The sequence below is a fragment of the Pseudonaja textilis genome, chromosome 11 (assembly GCF_049901715.1).
Source record: "Pseudonaja textilis isolate UNSWEBS1 chromosome 11, rPseTex1.2, whole genome shotgun sequence".
NCBI classification, from domain to species: Eukaryota; Metazoa; Chordata; class Lepidosauria; order Squamata; family Elapidae; genus Pseudonaja; species Pseudonaja textilis.
Genome location: NC_142000.1, coordinates 4,341,171 through 4,354,913, shown reverse-complemented (window position 1 = coordinate 4,354,913; position 13,743 = coordinate 4,341,171). Strand labels below are relative to the sequence as shown.

At 40.3% G+C, this 13,743-nt stretch overlaps 1 protein-coding gene across 2 annotated transcripts in view; it reads left to right on the top strand.

The window, feature by feature from the left end:
- The first annotated feature begins 7,405 nt into the window (after positions 1–7,405).
- The window catches only part of NLRC5 (NLR family CARD domain containing 5), a 72,521-nt gene continuing 66,183 nt past the window's right edge, over positions 7,406–13,743 (top strand). For both annotated transcript variants that reach the window (XM_087940456.1, XM_087940455.1), the window contains exon 1: positions 7,406–7,512. The gene's annotated coding sequence lies outside the window, so the exon portion shown is untranslated. The remainder of the gene's footprint in view (positions 7,513–13,743) is intronic.

Sequence of the window (13,743 nt, the reverse complement as noted above, 5' to 3'; positions counted from 1 at the left end):
GTAGCTAATCTTGAGTCTGCTTGGAGAACATAAAAACGGCCATGTGTAGTGAGAAGAGCAATGCAATTGGGTCAACCCCTTTTTAGTAGAAGTTGGGTCAAAGAGAAACCCTGGAGCGCAACATCTAAGCTGGTTTCCTTACAATGAGTAGTAACTTTATAATGAAGTTACGTAGGAGAGACTGCCAGTTTCACACAGGCCTTTAGATAGGACCAAACACCATCTTACCATCAACAACATAATACCTAAGGCCAAGTGGAATAGCACTACTCTTGGTGACATGTTGACTGCTTGCATTAAGCGCAGCTTCCTCGCTGATCAACAGATTGTCCTACATTAAACCAGCCAACTTCCTGTGCCCAAAATCTTTAGAACAGAATAATGTAGTTGTAAGGAACCAGTTTTTCTTAAAAGCTGATTTCAAGCGTTACCATGAAGCAGAATAACACAGTTGGGGAGGACCTTTGAGCTCTTCTAGTCCAACCCCTGCTCACGCAGGAGACCCTACACCTTTCCACAGAAGTGGTTTATCCAGTTGCTTCTTGAAAACCTCCAATGATGGAGCACCCACCATTTCTGAAAGCAAGCCGTTCCACTGGTTTATTGTTCTCACTGTTGGGAAGTTTCTCCTTCATTCCAGATTGGATGTCTCTTGAATTGTTGCTTCTTGTCCAGAAGTAATTTCAGCCAAAGCATTTCAGCTGTTTGTCCAGAATGGTACAGTATATGGTGTGATATATTCAGAATCTGTCTCGGGGGAATTGCAAAGCAACAATCTAAATCCTGTAAGTAAGACAATGGGTAAGAGCAGAGGCCTCCAAACTTGGCAACTTTAAGACTTGTGGACTTCAACTTCCAGAATTCTGGGAATTGAAGTCCACAAGTCTTAAAATTGCCAAATTTGGGGACCCCAGGTTAGAGCAAGCAGGAAGAGTGGGTAGAAGTAATGTCCTTGAAAACTTTCCATACAGTTTCTGGCTATTTTGTTTGTGAACCTATCACTGGCATCTCAGTCAGAAGACATATAAACAATATCCCAACAATGCATCATGATTCCATTGCAAAAATGATCTCCGTTAAAAATGCCCAGTGGACAATCTGCTCCTTATACTAAAAAAGAAAATGGGTCAATTTTGTCTCTCTTATCAATTGGCATTGTAATTCAAATAATGGATTATGGCTGGTTTAGGAATTCTGGGGGTTGAAGTCCACATGTTTTCCTGTGGACAACAATTGGAAACTGTTGAAAATTGCTTGCCTCTAATGCTTGGGGATTTATAGAGGGTAATCAATGTGAGTAAATAAAAATAACTATTCCCACTGTTCAGAAATCCAAGCCTGTTGGAAATCTAAAGAGACCCCAAATCTATCGTTTTCCAACAGCCAGAAAAAGTGTTTGAAGCTCTTGTGGAGATAGAAAATGCAATGGAAAAAAATATATCTGGATTTCACACAAAGGCAGATGGGAATCATAGCTAAATAAGACTCAACCCAAATCCCCAGCATTATTGTTTGTTTATTTTTTTAGGTGAGCTATAAAATATCAGAAGGCAGCAGAACTATTTCTCTCGCCCGCTTGGGCTAGTTTCTAAGAATTCTCTAGAGCAGGAGGTCTCCAAACTTGGTCACTTTAAGACTCGTGGACTTCAGTTCCAAGAATTCCCCAGTCAGCTATGACATTGAATTATATTGCCAATCGATAAAAGAGAGACAAAATTGACCCAGTAGATTTTTTTTGTCCTTTAGTATAAGGAGCAGATTGAGCCTCTTTTTGCATTTTAGCACAAACATAAGATCGGATGCAAACTACACCATTGTCACAAAGGGCATCATTTGTGTGATGTCATAGCATACAGTATATGGCATCATTTGCCCCTTTGAACGGCCATTTTTTTTTATCTCTATAAATCCCATTATCCCTGAGCTAAGTTAAGCTAGTCTCAGCATCAACATGTTCTTGGCTAAACCAAGGCTTAATATTTAAATTTAGAATTCCTAACTAACGCTTTGACAACTGGTATGTCCTGAATCATCAATTATTTTTCTTTCCTTCCTGCTCTTTCTCCCTTTTTCCCTCTGCAGAATTATGAGGAAGCAGCTGTTCTAAAAACATGCAGTTCGTTTGTTGATGATACTGCATCTATTTGGGGTTTGCAAGCTGCTAAAAATATTTTTACATCCATTTACGGGTCTGAATACTTTTCTATTTACCAGCCACAAGGTGGCAGGCCCAGCCATCAAAACAATATTTTGCTTGTCTTCTCCCAAGACACAATTCTCATTAGTTCCCCTTTCTGGTTCAGCTTCTGAATCTGAAAAGCCACGGTCTCTACATGAGTTTGAAAATGTTTTAAAATAGAGAAGAAAGAAACTAGTTCCTTGTCTCTTTCTCCTACGAATAAATGTTTTATAAAACCTTAGTTAAGACCACACTTGGAATACTGCATCCAGTTTTGTTTTACTTTACTTTACTTTACTTTACTTTACTTTACTTTACTTTACTTTACTTTACTCTACTTTACTTTACTTTTTTACTTTACTTTACTTTTTTACTTTACTTTACTTTACTTTACTTTTACTTTACTTTTACTTTTACTTTACTTTACTTTACTTTACTTTACTTTACTTTACTTTACTTTAATTTTACTTTACTTTACTTTACTTTACTTTACTTTACTTTACTTTAATTTAATTTAATTTAATTTACTTTAATTTAATTTAATTTTACTTTACTTTACTTTTTTACTTTACTTTTACTTTACTTTACTTTACTTTAATTTTACTTTACTTTACTTTACTTTACTTTACTTTTACTTTACTTTACTTTACTTTACTTTACTTTACTTTACTTTATTTTTACTTTACTTTATTTAATTTTTACTTTACTTTACTTTTTTTACTTTACTTTACTTTACTTTACTTTACTTTACTTTTTTACTTTACTTTACTTTACTTTACTTTACTTTTACTTTACTTTACTTTACTTTACTTTACTTTACTTTACTTTACTTTACTTTACCTTACCTTACCTTACCTTACCTTACCTTACTTTACTTTACTGTCATTGCACCTTGTACAACGAAATCAAACACCATCTTCAGTGCACGTCATGACCATGAAAATAAACACAAACACGCATCCTTCACCCTCCACACATTGAATTGCCGCACCAACACTGCACTATACAGCAGAATTCAGCAGAGCTACTGCCTGGGATAGAAGCATTTGGGTCACCATATTGTAAAAAAGATGTGGAGACTCTAGAAAGAGTGCAGGGAAGAGCAACAAAGATGATTAGGGGGCTGGAGGCTAAAGCATACGATGAATGGTTGCTAGTTTAATGAAAAGAAGAACTAGGGCCAACAGGATAGCAGTGTTCCAATATTTGAAGGGCTGCCACAAAGAAGAGAAGGTCAAGCTATTCTCCAAAGCACCAGAAGGCAGGACAAGAAGCCATGGGTGGAAATTAATCAAGGAGAGAAGGAGAGATTTCCTGTCAGCAAGAACAATTAATCGGTGGAACAGCTTGCCTTCAGTTCTGCATCACTGGTGGTTTTCAAGAGGAGACTGGACAGCCCTTTGTCCAAAATGTTATAGGGTCTCCTGCTTGAACAGGGGGTTGGACTAGAAGATCTCCAAGGCCCCTTCCAATTCCTAGCCATGATGACACCAACATTATGAAACATGCTGTGTGATATCATAATGCAAGCTCTGCCATTTGGTGCAGTGTTTCACACACGCATACATAAGGAGCGCAATTTGCTTCACAATGCAAACTGCCTTCCATTTATATCTGTACTTTGACCACTTCCTAGTTAAATTTCTGCGAGAATTTAAGTGGGGGGAGGGATTTCACTGGACTTCTGTGACAAAAACTCCACCCAACTGTCTGCTCAGCTTCTCTGCTCTTGAAATTGGTCAGCGTTTTTTTTTTAAAGTTGTTTGTGTTCAATTCTCCTGTTTTTGCCTTGTGTATTGGAAAAAAATGCTCCCAAGATTAATTATGGCTTGGGATTGAACTGTCAAGTCCTTGTTGTGTTGTGTTCTTACAGGTGTTTCATTACCCACCCAGGTAACACCATCAGTGCTATGTGGTGCTGGGCTAGCACTGATGATGTTACCTAGTTGGGTAATGAAACATCTGCAAGAAAACGATGAAGCTCAGAGAGCATCGAGGGCTCCTCATTTCAACCCTGAGCTACAGCTATTCTCCTTTATTGGTGCCTTCTGACCTCGTGTTATCTAATCTTTTTAGTTAGAGATGCTAGTTGTTGAACTGATAAACTTCTGCAGGCAAAACATCTGGATTTTCAGTATTGAGCGATACTGCAAATGGTTGACTAACAAGCACCTGAGGCTGAGAAACATTGATGTAGCTCAACTCATGGCTGCGATGAAAACTTATGGCATTTAATAAAATCTGTCAGCTGGAAACAGTGCTAGCAGACACTGATTTATTCATCACTAGGAGCCCTGGTGAATGCAGTGGTTAGAATAACTGCCACTGCCAGAAATTCAATCCTGATCAGGTCAAGTTTGACTCAGCCTCCGATCCTTCCGAGGTCAGAAAAATAAGGACTCAGACTATTAGCTGTATAAAGCATTAGGGGGCAATATATAAGTCTAAGGGCTATTGCTATATGGTGCCTGGGTTTGTCCCCGATCCAAGATTTAACCAGTTTGATGCCTTCTCTGCCTGCATTGAAATAAAAATGATCTTTTCCCCATTAAACCAAACCAGCTTCAACCCTTGTAAGGTCCATAAAGCTTTGCCATCCTTTATCTTGGAGACCGGGTCAGGTGGCCATTTGCAGAGATGGCTGGTGAGTTAGGGGTTGCTGAGAGAAGTGGGCACCTCCTTACATATCTATATATACATACACCTTTAGCCACTAGGCAGCCTCCACCCACCCCAGCTGTGCCTTCCTCCCTCGAATCTTCAGCTGCACCATTCTTCTTCCTCTCATACCGCATTGGCACGCCTTCCCCCTTGTTGAAATTCATAGCTCTCCAGCTTTCAACAGAGATCGAGAGAGGAAGGACACAAGCGGTGGTTGTTTGCCCAATTTCGTATTTGCACAACTTTGAAAAGGTGCCAGCGGGATTTCCCCTCCCCAATTTAAATAAAACGCCCTCTCTTCCTCCTATCATGGTCATGACATGAGATCTGTCAGTGATTTCAAACTGGGCATTTGCTGTTTGCAAGTTTCTCTAGATTTGTCCTTGGGGACCGCACTAATTGCAGAGTTGTGGCTTAACAGTTTAACAGAGTTGGAAGGGACCTTGTAGGTCATCCAGTCCAACCCCCTACCCAAGCAGGAGACCCTACACCATTTCTGACAAACGGCAGTCTAATCTCTTCTTGAAGGTCTCAAGTGATGAAGCTCCCACAACTTCCAAAGGCAACTTCTGTTCCATGGGTTGATTGTTCTCACTGCCAGAAAATTTCTCCTTATTTCCAGGTTGAATCTCTCCTTTTCAGTTTCCATCCATGATTCCTTGTCTGGCCTTCAGGTGCTTTGGACAATAGCTTGACCCCTTCCTCTCTCTGTGGCAGCCCCTCAGATACTGGAAGACTGCTCTCATGTCTGCCCTGGTCCTTCTCTTCACTAGACTAGCCAGGCCCAGTTCCTGCAACTGTTCATCGTACGTTTTAGCCCCCAGTCCTCTAATCTTGGTTGTTCTTCTCTGCACTCTTTCATAGAGACATGATAGCAGTCTTCCAATGTTTGAGGGGCTGTCAAAGGGAAGAGGGAGTCCGTTTGTTCTCCAAAGCACCTGAGGGCAAGACAAGAAGCAACTAAAGGAAACTTATCAAAGAGAGATCCAACCTACAATTAAGGAGAAATTTTCCCCGACAGTGAGAACAATTAATCAGTGCTTCCAGAAATTGTGAGTGCTTCATCACTAGAGGTATAAGGTCTTGAGCAAAAGAGTTGGACTAGCAGACCTCTAAATTCCCTTCCAATCCTCTTTTGTAAGATTGCATGCATGATCATCTTCCCATGTCTTTTTTCATTCCTCACAATCCACAGAGCTCGGTATAAGATACTTAAGTATTTGAAATAAATAAATAAATACATTTCTAATTTGCAGGGGAGTGGATACACAGCCAGCTAAAATGCACAATTACGAATCTCTTGCAAGGAATGGCTTTTCCTGCTGACAGATGACATCTCAAAACAGAACCAGAAAGCCCCTTTCACACCTGGCTGTGTTCTCCAATAAATTTTCATGGTGTGACTCAGTAATGAGTTGCAAAATAGTGAGAGAGAAGCTACCATTTTTAGTCCAAGAAAAACTATTTTACCCTTAGAGGCTGTGATGGTTGATGATTTAATCCCACTATGGCAAAATGCCAATGAACAGATAGCTAGAAATAGAATTCAACAGGAGGAAAATCACATATGGGGGGAAAATGGAACTGCTCGTAAGAGAAAAACCGGTATCATTTTTTTTCAAACCCGTCTTCCGTTCACCGTACTTCCTTCAGCAGTCCACAGAGGCGTGTCATTGGCTCCATTTTTTTTTAAAAAAGGTTTCTTTTTACTCTGCCTTTATTTCTGATAAATAATCTTTTATGTTTTATAAATGTGAATTAAACAAATATTCAGTAAAGAAATAAGTCTTTATCAATTGGGTTCTCTTTATCTAGCTTTAGGATCTGATGGTCTCCAAGGTCAGTTCCAATCCTATGAGAAAGGGGACCAAAGTTGGCATCTGTCTCTATCATTCCTATCTACTATCATCTGTCTGTCTACTCTATCTAACCCATCTATCTAATCATCTACCTTATCCATCTGTCTGTCTGTCTATCTGTTTGTCTGTCTGTCTCTGCCTGCCTGCTGCCTGCCTGCCCATCCATCCATCCATCCATCCATCCATCATCTACTATCTATTATCTATCTTCTATCTATCTATCTACCTATCTATCTTCTATCACTATCTGCCTGCCTGCCTGCCTGCCTACCTACCTACCTATCTATCATCTATCTGTCTTATTTTATTTTATTTATTTATTAGATTTGTCAATCGCTTACAAGATAACAGGTATAAGTATAAACATAGTTATGAATACATGAGATGGATACATATAAGAAAAATAAAAAGAAACAATAGGACGGGAACGGTAGGCACGATTGGTGCGCTTATCTACCTATCTATCTTCTATTTATCTCTATCCATCCATCCATGATCCATCCATCCTCTATCTTTCTATCTCTGTAGATCATTACTCGCTCTCTCTCTCCTTCTCTCCTCTCCAGATTCGTCTGAGCGAGCGTACGCACCCCCCACCCCACCCAAGCCGCGCCGTCCTGCCAACGGTGCCCCGACAGGCTGACTTGAGGGAAAGCACATGGTTTCCAAGAAAAGCTCTAGCTCTTTCTAAAGCCAGCGCCGATGCCAAGTATAACTTTCACTTTCGCACCGGGGCTCCGCCGCTGCCGAGCGCCCAGGAGCGGCTCGCGGCGGCCGGAGAGGGAGCCGAGCTGGGCTGCAGCCGCGCCGAAGGTAGCTTGTTGCAGGGCTGGGGTTGGGAGCGCCGGCGGGGGTCCCTTTCTCGCGCGTGGGTTGCTTCGCCGGCCCGTTGGCGCTTTCGGGTTGGCCGGGCGCGCTTTACACCTGGGAGGGAGGGAGGGAGGAGGAGGAGGAGCGCCAGAGGGCGCACTTGCCTGCGCGCAGCGGGATCCTCGGCTTCAGGCGCTCCTGCGCTATCCTAGCCGGCAGAGGTTGCTTACAGAAAGGGGTCTCGCGTCTGCCTGCCTGCCTGACGGGTTTGGGGATATGTGTGTATGTGTGTGTGGCATAAGAGGCCTTCAAAGAAGCTTTCGTCCAATAGGTTGGACTGCCATTTATCAGAAATGGTGTGCGGTCTCCTGCTTGGGTGGGATTGGGGGGGGGGGGTTGGACTAGATGACCCACAAGGTCCCTTCCCACTCTGTTCATCTGTAATCTGTAAGGTGCTGCACTTGCAAAGAGGGGACCTAGGGGACACCGGTTGGAAAGCGGCCTTCCATCAGGGTAATTTGGAATATCCAGTATTTATCCAGTTTGCTGCAAATTAGAGCAGGCAGGAAAGTGAAAATGGGCCACGATTTGTGGGATCAAAGCTGTGCCCTTCTGGGCATGTCACCCCAGCCCTCAAACCTCCCCCCGCCCCACAAGACTGGCACGTCATGCTAGCACCCAACCCTCCTGCAAGGCTTCAATCCCGCAGTCGTAGGTGCTATCTTGACTCTTTCGACATCTTCCCACGGATGCCCCAGCTTGCTTACAACTTGGGCTGACTTTCTTGTGGGCCCAGATCCAGGTAGGAGGATGGTTTTGGGGTCAGCAAGTGGTGCAGAATTGTTTTGAGAGCAAATGGTTTGCAAGGGAAAGGGAAGGAGAAAACAGCAAACGTTAGAAAAGAAAGTAGATACTATAACCGGATGTCTGGCTAAAGGAGAATATGTCCTCCCATTGGGCAAATATAGCCTTAAAATGAAATATTGTTCCTGCTTTTCGAGTAGTTTTGATTTTTTTAAAAAAAAATAAATTCTGTTTTGGACTGTTTTCACAACTGCAGTCAGTCAAAACTCTCATGTTATTGCATGACCTTGTGAAGTGCTTCTTTCCTTTGTCGGTTGACAGATTTCAAGAGCCACGAATTACGAGATGGAATTCATTTCCTGATTCTATCCATCAGCTTTAACCCAACCTTTTCAAATCTACAATCGCCAGAGTCTGGAGATCATATAATTTATCATAATTTCTCCGGCGAAATTTGAAAAAGTATCTGTTGTATCTGTTGTATGTAACAACACAAGAGCACACAACAGATACAAGCTCAATGTTAACCACTCCCAACTTGATTGCAGAAATTATAACTTCAGCAACAGAGTGGTCAGTGCCTGGAACTTATTAGCTGATTCTGTTGTCACCTGCTCAAACCCCCACTCCTTTCCCCTCAAACTAACCTCTGTTGACCTCACCCCATTCCTAAGGGGGTGTGCATAAGGGTGTACATAAGTGCACCGTTGTACCTCCCGTCCCTGTCCTATTGTCCCCATTTATTCGTACCTATTTCCTGTATTCTTACTCATGTTTGGTACTTATACCTGTTATCTTGTAAGCGATTGACAAATCAAATAAATCAAATCAATAAAAATGATTCTATAGGATCACTAGCACTTGGCCTTCTTAGAAAAATTGTGCAATTGAAAATCTGATTTTCCTAGTGCTGGAAAAAGTAAGATAATTTTTATACGTGTAGGCCTGTTGCCTTTCGCTGTAGTTTTTGTCACAGATGCCAAGAAAGTGAAATAGTGTAACTTTCCCCCCCTATGACTCCTTCTTTTAAACTGGCCATGTGCTCCTTGGCCTGTTCAGGTATTGGATAATCCCAAGAAAACCAACCTAGGAACTGGGGGGGGGGAGGGGGGAGGAGATTGGGGTGAAAAAATGGGAAATAGAGCTGAAGTCGGTGCGTGTGGTTTTCAAAAACAAGGAGCGAGGCCTGCTTGTATAATAGGCAAAAAAGTGAGAACATCAACAAACAAATCTTCTTACTCTTGTTCGGGACTTATTACATGGAATCCTCAATTTATAACCTCAGTTGAGCCCAAAATGTCCATTGTTAAGTGAGACATTTTGTTCAGTGACATTTTGCCCTGTTTTACAACTGTTCTCCTCTCAATTGCTAAGTGAATCATTGCAGTTGTTATGTTATAGTAAACAATCAAGCACCTGGATTTTGCTCATATGACCATGGGGGTGCTGCCAAGGTCATAAGTGTGAAAAATGATCACAAAGACACTTTTTTCAGTGCCGTTGTAATTTCAAGTGGCCACTAAACGAACAGTTGTAAGTTGAGGATTACCTCTAACTGTTAGGCTCAGTTTGGGCTGTGGTGAAATGTGTGCTGTATATGTTCATATAAGTTTATCACAATTATCTGTAAGTTGAGGAGTTCCTTTCTTTTTTTTTCTTCCTCCTTCTCTTTCGTTCCCTTTTCTCCTTTCTCCTTTCTCCTTTCTTTTTTCTTTTTTCTCTTTTCTCAATTCTCCTTTCTCTTTCCTCCTTTCTCCTTTCCCTCCCTCCCCCTCTTTTATTCTCTCTTTCTATCCCCCTTCCCTTTCTTTTCTCTTTCCCTTCTTTTCACTTCCCTTCCCCCCCAAAAACAGGAAACCAACAATGTTTTTAAAACATTAGGGTTAAAGCCAGCTGGGTAACTTTGGACCAGTGACAGTCCCTCCCCCATGCACCTGACAGTTGTTGTTTTGGAAAAATAAATAGGAGGAGGAAGGTGTGTTGGATATATTTGCTGCCTTGTGTTATTTGTAAAAATAACACAGACATGATTGTAAATAAATCAACAACCAAACTTAGTTACTGAACCAAGCCATTTGGGAGGAAGGGTTTGTACGCTGTATTCCATACGTAACTGATTCCTGAAGAATTTACCGTACCTTTCTTAAGTTTCTTAAATTAAGCAATGCCCCTGCAAGTTTACTTAAGTAAAATAGCTGAGAAAATCAATTGAATAAATGCTTGCCACGGAGGCCATACAGAAGCTATGAAAAGGGCATGAAATGGGATGGAGAGAATGACCCATAGTAATCCATTTGCTTGTTTGATGGTATGGACTGTTTCCTAGTATGATTTGATTGCTTATTGTACCCTATGACTATAATTAAGTGTTGTTCCTTATGATTCTTGACTCTTGACGAATGTATCTTTTCTTTTATGTGCACTGAGAGCATTTGCACCAAAGACAAATTCCTTGTGTGTCCAATCACATTTGGCCAATAAAGTATTCTATTCTAAAAATTCTATTCTATTCTATTCCATGTTTTTGTTCAGGAAAGAAGGCAGTATTCCAAGTGTTTCCTCCTCCCTATTTTCTATACAACAACTCTGTGAAGTAGAGTGTGCATGAGAGCGAGCAAGTGGCTCAAAAAACACCCTACACGTTTTGGGGTTGAAGGCCGTCTCTTGCATGCACAAATTAACAGAGCAAAGCTTGCAAAACTCAGAGGTTGGCTTCTCTCTTTCTTCCTTTTTTCAATCATTTTTATAATTGATCTTGTGCTAACAAACAGAAACCAGTTATTGTATGAGAAATACCTGAATTTACAAAGCTTACTCGAGGCTGTGAGGCTGGGGAATTCCAAAGCCAGAGCTTTCATTTCGAGACCTTTGCTCTCAAACATTACAGTCACAACGATTTTTTAAAAAAGGAATCCAGAATACAGTCAGTGTCTCTAAAGTCTTCAACACATTTTTTGCTTTTTAAAATCTATCCATTTGCACTGGATATGTGCAATGCAAATTCATTGTTGTCCAGTTGTGATTAACTCATAGAATCCAAGGACTGGAAGGGAAGGGGCCTTGTAGGTCATGTAGTCCAACCCCCTGCCCAAGCAGGAGACCCTTCACCATTTCTGACAGAGGGCAGTCTAGTCTCTTCTTGAAAGCTTCCAGTGATGAAGCTCCCTCTTCTTGAAAGCTTCTGAAGGCAACTTCTGTTCCATCCATTGATTGTTCTCACTATCAGAAAATTCCTCCTTATTTCCAGGTTGAAAAATATATAAAGACCTAGAGTAAAACAAGCATATCTATTGAACTCCAACTGTGCACGTTCCTAACATGAAAACATTCTTGACCACAATTGAGGCTTAATGCCACTTTATTTGTTCCAGTAACATACACAGTTGCAAAATTACTCAGTCGCAAACCCACATCTTTCCACTTCTTACATATGGAGCATTTGTAGTCAACAGATTTTAAAGAGGGCAGGGCTGACTGTTAATTTCAGCAAAAGCATACCAAGTAATTGACGTTACCTAGTTTGGTAATGAAACATCTGCAAGAAAACAACCCAGCTCAGAGAGCACCAAGGATGCCTCATTTAAACCCTGAGCTACAAATATCCTTCTTTATTGGTAGAATGGAGTAGTTCTGTCGAAGCTAAATTCATGGCTCGCTTGCAAAAGCCCCTAATACACGTAGTCCTTGACTTACGACCTCAATCTATTAGTTGATGATTAGTGTATAATCATGTAAAAATACAAGAATTATTATGGAAAGATTAATATCAGTTGCTATAATTAATTGATTAGGTTAATATTTTTGTAATGTATAGATGACAAATAAGATGATTGAGAAAATGGTATGCGGAATCTAATATAAAATATGTGTATGTGTGATACGTAGTAAATAGGGAGAGACTGTTATTAAAGTAGAATGAAGGTGGATAGCTCGAATTATTACCCAAAGTGGACAATTTTAAAAATTAATAGAATAAGGAGTGATAAAATTGCAAATGTGACAGATAAAGGCAATATGGGAAATGAATACAGAACTGAGGTAACAATTTTAGGTAACATTGTAAAATAAGATATAAAAATATTCCAAGAAAAATGAAATGTTATAAGATGAACTGAGATTGGATAAAATAAGTTTAATGAATGTAATATTAATAATTAATGTGATATGAAACTGAACAAGTAAAATGAATAAGTAATTATGGTCATGTCTGTATTGAGGTGTGAAACCTGGATCAACACGGCTTGCCAAGTGAGAATTTTTATTCAAAAAATTAAAAATAGGAGAGGGAAGTGAGTAATGAAATTATTAGGTATGTTTAAATGATATAGTGATTGGCACTAGGAGAGAGTACTGAAAAGTTGAAGCAATGAAGGATTATGATTTGTGAATATGTGTATTAAGAAATATGATTGGTATTATCAATTTTGCTTATACTAAATTGTCTGATATATAGATGCAACACTTTTTATGTATTGTTGTGTATGTGTCGATTGAAATAAAAAAAACTTGATTCAAAAAACAAAACAAAAAAGACTTACGACTGCAATCGAGCTCAAAAATTTTGGTTGTTAAGTGAGACATTTGTTAAGTGAGTTTTGCCACCTTTGCTAAGTGAACCACTCCAGTCGTTAAACTAGTAACACAGTTGGGTCAAGTCCTGTAGCTCCAGGGATAGATGCAGGTAGTCTTCAACTTACCACCACAAATGGAGCCCAACGTTTCCATTGTTAAGTAAGACAGTTGCTAAGTGAATTTTGCCCCAGTTTATGACCTTTCTTGCCACACTTCGCTTGTGAAATGAATCCCTGCAGGGATGAAGTTAGTAAAATGGTTGTTAAGTGAATCTGGCTTCCCCATTGACTGTCAGAAAATCACAAAACTTGATCATAGGATCCGAGGAGAGCGTGACCATCATAAATATGAATCAGTGGTCAAGTGTCTAATTTTTGACCAGGTCACCCTGGGGATAACTGCAACAGTCATAAGTGTGAAAAACAATCATAAGTCACTTTTTAAAAAATTCTGTTCTAACTTTGAATGGTCACTAAATGAACTGTTGTAAGTCCAGAACAGAACAGAATGTAGAGCAGTGGTAGTCAACCTGGTCCCTACCGCCCACTAGTGGGCATTCCAGCTTTCATGGTGGGCGGTAGGAGTTTTGTCCCCTACTGTATAAATCACCATTACTGTGGAACCAGGCGGGGGCGGTTAGAAAAATTTACTACTAACAGAGATACAAAAGTGGGCGGTAGGTATAAAAAGGTTGACTACCCCGATGTAGAGGAAAGAATAGAATAGAATGAAATAGAATACAATAGAATAGAATAGAACAGAACATAGAGGAAAGAATAGAGTAGAGTAGAGTAGAGCAGAGCAGAGCAGAGTAGAGTAGAGTAGAGTAGAGTAGAATAGAATAGAATAGGACAGAAT